Source organism: Mustela putorius, unplaced genomic scaffold, assembly GCF_011764305.1.
Source record: "Mustela putorius furo isolate JIRA1106 unplaced genomic scaffold, ASM1176430v1.1 tig00003858_pilon_pilon_pilon, whole genome shotgun sequence".
NCBI lineage: Eukaryota > Metazoa > Chordata > Mammalia > Carnivora > Mustelidae > Mustela > Mustela putorius.
The window spans coordinates 18,057,069-18,065,357 of record NW_025422010.1 but is presented as its reverse complement, the minus strand read 5'-3'; positions in this window follow the sequence as shown (position 1 = coordinate 18,065,357).

The window sequence follows — 8,289 nt, the reverse complement described above, 5'->3', positions numbered from 1 at the left end:
TTTTCCTCACTGATAAAAGAGAGCTGCTACATTTCCAGTCCTCTCATCTGTGACTCAAATAAGAAGGCCAAGAACAAGATGGGCAGGTAAATAAAGCTTTTATTGCTAAACATATTTCTATTTCCAACAAAATTGGGTTCCATTGGTAAGAGCAGAGAATGGATATTGGTTGGGTAATTAACAGTGTATGCTACAGAACCCACCTAACCTGATGTCTCCAAAGTTCTGTATTCTCAATGTTCTGGCTCATAATTGACCTCAATCCAGCTTTAAATAAAGGAGGAACCCACATAGACAGATGTATGTATGCATGTATGTCACAAATATGCATCAGGAATTTGTGATCAAATTTATTTATTAGGACCATATCTATATCTATAATTCAATGTTTTGGGTTTTCAAGAGTGCCAATTAACCATCTCTGGGTTTTGAGTCAAATTGACTAAAACAGGTAGAGTTAGATTATATGTTTTATTGGTGGTGAACTGGATCAAAGAGCATAGTTTGGATTGGAAGATAAACTGGAATGCCTTTCTTCCCTCAAAGCACACTTTAGGACAGATTTATGGGAATAACTGAATGCACAGAGCACATTTACCCGATCTGTGGATCAAATACAAAACAGAAAGCCACACAGTGTGGAGAACCTCCATGCCGGCCTTTTACCAGAAGCCCCTGGGGAATGTCAGTACAACACAGGATTCCTTGGAAGTAAGGTACACAAAATGACCAAACCTCTTTGATCCTCAACATTCTGTGGACTCTATCCTATTTCATGGTCTCAGGCAGGAATGTGGAAAGAGAAAGACACATTGCTCCGATATGAAAGATAATTTTTAGGTTACAATTTTCATGGATGTTCCCTGAGGGTTGTCACTTTATGAGAATATTTAGTAAAGATTAGGAATCTATTATAAAAATATAATTAGGAAACTCAAGCACATTATCTCTTACTGAAATATAATCCACAATAAATCCAAAATAAATGATCCAGAAAGACCTTGGCCTAAATGAACATGCTTCTCATTGAAGTACAGTATGTTCTTAGCAGAATGTTTGCTTTTTCTAAGTTGGTTGCCAGCAAAACATCTACACACACGGAGACTGCCAATGTTACACACAGAAGTGTAAATATACATAGAAGATACACTCTGAAAGGGAAGATTGCAGTTTAGTGGGTGGGAGAAACTACATCAGAGGTGAGGGTGACAAGTGGTAAGAGGTAGATATGCAAGTGAGAGGAGATGATCAAGATAGAAGATGTAAAGAATTGATCTCTGTGATGGTTAATTTTATGTGTCAACTTGACTGGGTCACGGGTTGGCTAGATATTTGGTTGAACATTATTCTGGGTAAATCTGTGAAGATGTTTTTGGATGAGAGTAGCAACTGAATAGGGGAGATTGCTCTGCCCAATCTGGGTGGACATCATTCAAGTCATCGAGGGCCTGATAGAAGGTAGAGGAAGCTAGAATTTGTTTTCTGATTGACTGGGCTGGACACAGGTCTTCTGCCTTCAGACTGGAACTCACACCATCGCTCTCCTAGTCCTCAAGACTTTGGACTTGGGCTCACATCAGTGGTTCTCAGCTTTTTGGACTCAGATTCTAACTACACCACTGACTTTCTTAGGTCTCCAGCTTACAGGGGGCTGATCATAGAACTTCGCAGGTTCCATAACTGTGTGAGCCAATTCATTATAATAAATGTCTTTTTATATGTAAATATCTCTTATTGGTTGTTTCTTTGAAAAGCCTTAATAAGGTTTCCAAAAAAAAAAAAAAAGTTTATTGGTTTCCTTTAACCTATGAGCACATTAAGATTCATTTTAGCCAAAATTTTTAGATAATGTACCTTATTTCCAGCAAGAAGAAACAAAAACAATTATGAAATACTTTAATTGTGCACAGTTAAGGGAAAATACTCAATAAAAACAAAAGCCAGGCCCTAGCTCACATCTTAAAACCACAGAGTAGAGCCCAGATTCAGCTTATGCAGAACTGTAGATCAGTCTGACAAGCAGATGTGGAAGTGACTCTTGTTTAATTGGAAACACCCATATCTTCACTGAAATTGTGAAATCTCCTCCCTGACTTGGAAGGCTCTTATGGGGGGTGGTGTGTGTAGCTGCTGATTGATCATTAACTGTCCATGGATGCAGACAAAAAGAAAACTGAAGCTCTAGGTTTGGAAACCCTCGTCAGTTGCCTTCCTGTAGTTTATTTTGGCTTCGAGAATGAAAATATTTCCTTATTGTAGAGAGAAAGGCTCGTTTTTTTCAAATTAATCAAATTTACCCGAGAGGTTCTCCAGAGTGGAAGGCTCAGGGACAGCTCTCTTCCTCAAATGGCCAGCTCTGTCACTATGAAGAGCCAGTGTGTATAGTAAATAGCCAGTAGACAATTATTAGGAGGTTATGGCAGTGATTTGGAATAAGAGCTGATAAGGAAGTTGTGTTTCTGAAAGCATATAGCTTGTTGAAACCCTATTTCATCCAAGTTATTGGTTATCTTCTCACATCCTCTCCCAGGGACAGGCCTACCTAGTATGGTTGTTCCTTACTGGACTATTTCTAGGGTAGATTTAGGTAAAAAGCTTATTGAAGTTTAATTTTCCTGAACCTTATTTTATGCAGGTGGCAAATGCTGTCCTACAGTGATTTTAATATGATTTTCATGTTTTAAAAATGTAGCACTGTGCTTGGAGAGAAAAATTGTCATTCAAAGCTGTCAGGTACATGGTTTAGTCTCTTTAATTTGGCACAATATGAAAACTGTTGTTATGGCGATACAAGATAAAAATATTATCCAAAGATAATAATTAAGTGTTGGTGATGCTGTGGAGATCAGAACCTTTTTTTTTTTTTTAAAGATTTTATTTATTTGACGGAGAGAGAGACTACAAGCAGGCAGAGCAGCAGGCAGAGAGAAAGGGAGAAGCAGGCTTCCCATGGAGCAGGGAGCCCAATGTGGGACTCGATCCCAGGACTCTGGGATCATGACCTGAGCTGAAGGCAGATGCCCAACTGACTGAGCCACACAGGTCCTCCAGAAATTGGAACCTTTATACATTTTATACATTGTTGATGGGAATGTCAAAAGTTACAGCCACTTTGGAAAACAGTCTAGCAGTTTCTCAGAATGCTAAACATAGTTACCATATGATCCAAGAGTTCCATTTCTAGGTGTATACACAAGAAAGTTGAAAACCTGCTCACAGAAACTTGTACATGAATGTTCATAGCAGTATTACTCACAATAGCCCCAAACAGAAATAACCAAAATGTCTGTCAACTGATGAATAAAGAGAATGTGGCATAGTCATACCATGGGATGTTATTCAGCAATAAATGAAGTACTGGGGTGGGGAAAAAAAAATGAAGTACTAACATGCTACAACTCGGATGAACTTCGAAAAATAATGCTAAGTCAAAAAAGTCAGTCCTAAAGGACCACATACGGTTTCCATTTATACAAACTGCCCAGGATAGGCGAATTTAGACAGACAAAATGTAGATTGGTGGTTGCTAAGGGTTAGAGGCAGATAAGGGGAGATTGGAGGTTGATAGCTAAAGTGATGGAATTTGTTTCGGGCAGTAATGAAATGTGATGGATGCACAATCCTGTAAGTATACTAAACGCCACCAAATCGCAAGCTTTAAATGGGTAAATTGTATTATATGTGAATTACATCTCAATAAAGCTGTTTATGAAAAGAAAACCCAAATGTCAGTAAAAATTCAGGCATATTCAAATAATTAAAAATGAAATTTCAGAAAAAATAAGGCTTAAAATCTAAAGGAAAAAATTATATTAAAATTACTCAGAATCAGGTCCTTAAGTGTATTAACTTGAACTACAAAGTATTTTCTACCACTGGCACAAATGTAATTCTCAATAGCAAGTCAACTAATTTAGTTATCAATTGCAACAAGTTTCCCCAGAAAGAACTACTTAGAGATCCACATTCTATGGGTATTTACTGTCATGCATCCAAGGATCCCCAGGGCCAATTCTCAAAGGGCATTTCCCCACATCCCTCAGAAATATGCCTCCTAACACTGGACATAAAATAATCCTATCCAAACACAACCTCCATATAATGCAAAAATTGTGCTGACATTCTGGATTTTAAGAGACAAGTCAGTATGGAACTTGGTACATTTCAACTTAACTGAAGTGAAAGGTACGAGCTTTTGCTTCTCTGTTGTAAAGCAGGCAGCCAGGGGTAGCAGAGTGGGTAAAACTTGGCAGGTAGAGGCATTAAGAGGATGAGATCATAGGTTGCCTCTGAACAAATGATCTTGAGGAATTTGGTCCAGGAAGTGAGGAAATGAGAGCCGGCCAGAAAGGCCCGTTGAACACTTCAGAGCAGAGCATTTTAGTTGTTTCCATACCCACCCCTCAAGGTCCCCGGCCCTGTATGAACTAACCACACCAAACCTACCTCCAATTCTGCAGCTTCATCCTGTTGGGACCACACCAAGAGGCCAACTTCATCGAACCAGATATGAACAATGGGATATTCATCTTCAAGCAGGAAGAGAAGAAAGAGCTTTTCCTCTGGGGGAGGCAGGGAGATGGTCAGGTGTGCAATACTAGTGTGAAAGAGCCGAATGTCAAAATTTCAGAAATGTTATGAACTAGTTGACAGAATGTTAGTAGTTTGAAATTACCATGGTAGAGAAATCAGCAAATGCTACAAATTGCTTAACATTTACCAGCACACCACAGGCCCACGGGGTGTGAGTCTCTGAACCTTTCCTAGCAAGCTTTAAGTTTTGCTGGTCAAACACATATGACAAATCCCTTTTGTGCCTACACTCACTGGTGTCATTTTCAGAGAAAATGTAGCCGAAGTGATAGTACTTATATTAATACTTGTTTTCCTTTAGCCTATTTTCAAGTACAGCTTTGAAAATCGTATTTCCTTTAAAAAATGCATAGAAATAGGGGCACCTGGATGGCATAGTCAGCTGATTATTTGCCTTCGGCTCAGGTCTTGATCCCAGGGTCCCAGGATTGAGCCCCACATTGGGCTCCTTGCTCCATGGGGAAATCTTTTTCTCTGTCTCTGCCCCCACTCTTTCTCAAGTAAATAAAAAATTTTTTTAAATGAACAGAAATAGTAAGCTGAACCATATGAAAGTGATGTTTTTGTAGGTCAAGACAATTAAGTATCAGCAATTTCAAGTGGTTCAACCTAAGAACACCTGTCACCCAGCTTAAGAAACAGAGCATTACCAAACAAACAAAAAACAAGAACCCAGAGGATTACCCAGGTAAAACTCATGTGTCTCCTTCTACCACACTCCCTTCCTTTTGTTTTTACATTTCTAAAACTTAACCACTTGTCAACATCCTTAAAGGTTTATATGCCTCTTTTTATATAGCAACATCTAGCTGTATGCATTTTGCTACTTCAATTATTTGCTTAATACCATGCAACTCATCCATGGAGATACAAGCAGCTCTAGCTCATTCTCATTGATGTATCTTACTAGATAGCAATTTAACAACTGTTCCTATTGGACATTTTGTTAGCAATTTACTATTACAAAGAACACTATCACATTTCTTCAATATATCCCCTTGGGTAAATGGGCAGCAAATTTTAAAATTTTGCATTCCCTGATTCTAGAGATATTAGGCATCTTTTCCCACATTTTATTGGACTTTCCTCTTATGTGAATTGGATTATTTTTTTGAAGATTTTATTTATTTTACAGACAGAGATCACAAAGAGGCAAAGAGGCAGGCAGGCAGAGAAGAAAGCAGGCTCCCTGAGGAGCAGAGAGCCCAATTTGGGGCTCTATCCCAGGACCCTGGAATCATGATCTGAGCCAAAGGCAGAGGCTTAACCCACTGACCACCCAAGCGCTCCGAACTGGCTCTATTTTTAGTTACTTTTCTATTGGACTGTCTTCCTTATTATTTAAGGGAATATTTTATAGATCTTAATCTCTTTATTGGTCATATGCTTTATAAGTATCTTTTCCCAGTGGACTGCAGAAGCACTTTCACGATGGCATTATAGTGTATTTCAATGGTTGGCAAACTATGGCCAGGCGCAAGCCAAATCCAGCCCTCTGCCCATTCATTCCACCTATAGCATATAGCTGCTTTGAGCAGAGTTGTATAGTTGAGATAGACCATATGGCCCTCAAGGCCTAAAACTATTTACTATCTGGCCCTTTACAGATAAAGTTTGGTAACTCCTAGTCTATTCTTCAAGTAATTTACTTAACCATTCCTCTAGTTATGGACATACAGGACTTCCTTTTCAATTAAGAAATTAACATGATGAAAATCTTTATGACTAAACATCTGTCAACTTTTTTTTTTCCTTGGGACTCTCAAATGGAATCCTGGATCAAAGTCAGAAAAAAGTCTTTTTAAGGCTTTTGAGATAGCTTGACAAACTACTTAGAAGTTTTCACTTTCCTTCCCATTAGCCTACTCCACAGACTACTTTCCTAGCAATGAGCACCATATTACAAAATGACTTGATCAAAGTGAAATGTGACTAAAATTGCCTCAGTATCAAGATAACTTCCTCTTATTTAATATTTTACAATGTTTGGTATCTCATAAGGCTAAGTTCTCCTACTCTTTTCTTTTCCCTAGAAAAGTGATGTATTTCCTATGGCCCCCTCATTCTTCATTTTTAAAAAAATTAATCATGATCCTTTTTCTCCCCCCCTCCTTTTTAAAAGATTTTGACACAGAGAGAGAGACAGTAAAAGAGGGAACACAAACAGGGGGAATGGAAGACAGAGAAGCAGGCTTCCCAAGGAGCTGGGAGCCTGATGCCGGGCTCAATTCCAGGACCCTGGGATCATGACCTGAGCTGAAGTCAGATACTTAGCAGCTGAGATACCCAGGTGCCCCCTTTCTTCAGAATGAACATCAGAATCAATATACCAGGCAAGAACAAAGGGTTCTTGGACAGACTTACATCTGAATTCCAGCTGCTTAAAAACTATGGGACTTTAAAAATTGCACATAAAGGGACGCCTGGGTGGCTCAGTTGGTTGGACGACTGCCTTCGGCTCAAAAATCGAGTCCCGCATCAGGCTCCCAGCTCCATGGGGACTTTCCTAGCTCATGCTCTCTCTCAAAAATTAAATAAAATCGTTAAAAAAAAAAAAAAAATGTGGGACTTGGGACTTGGGGCACCTGGGTGGCTCAGTGGGTTAAAGCCTCTGCCTTCGGCTCAGGTCATGATCCCAGGGTCCTGGGATGGAGCCCCACATCGGGCTGTCTGCTCAGCAGGGAGCCTGCTTCCTCCTCTCTCTCTGCCTGCCTCTCTGCCTACTTGTGATCTGTTAAGTAAATAAATAAAATCTTAAAAAAAAAAAAAAAAAACTGTGGGACTTAACTTTCTGAAAACAGCAAACACTATCTGCTCACACAGTTCTGAGGGTTAAAAGAAACAAACACTATCTGCTCACACAGTTCTGAGGGTTAAAAGAAATTACATGTAAAGGGCTTAGCACTCCAGTATTTGGCAAATGACAAGAGTAGTGCTGTCCACTTAAAAAATCCCTTTGTGGCAATTGCATTATAATTACAAAATAATCAGAAAAACCTGGCACAGGATTAGCATTTAACATACTATCAACAGAGAAATTATTTAACAATTCGTTGGGTGCCTGGGTGGCTCAGTGAAGCATCTTGCCTTCAACTCAGGTCATCATGATCTCAGGTCCTAGGATTGAGAGCTGCATCAGGCTCCCTGCTCAATGGAAAGCCTGCTTCTCCCTCTCCCACTCCCCCTGCTTGTGTTCTCTCTCTTTCCCTCTCTGTCAAATAAATAAAAACTTTTTAAAAAGGCTAAAAAAATAAATAAAAATTAAAACTCACCAGGGGGACACCTGGGTGGCTCAGTCAGTTGGTTAAGTATCCAACTCTTAATTTCAGTTCCAATGGTCATCTCAAGGTTGTGGGGTCCAAGCCCCCCAATAGGCTCTGCACTGGGTATGTAACCTGCTTTAAGAGTCAGTCTCTGTCTGTTCCTTCCCCTACTTGTGCATGTGTGCTTAAAAAAACAAAAACAAAAAAAAAAAAACAAAAAAAACCAAAACAGGGTCAATCTGGCTGGCTCAGTCAGTAGAGCATGTGACTCTTGATCTCAGGGTTGTGAGTTTAGACCCTACATTGGGTATAGAGATTACTTAAAAATAAAATCTTAAAAAAAAATCACCAGGATAATTGCATTAAACTTATTAGTTAGGGGAATTCACATCTTGATACTGGTTTCCCTACCCTGATATGTGCATGGTCTTGG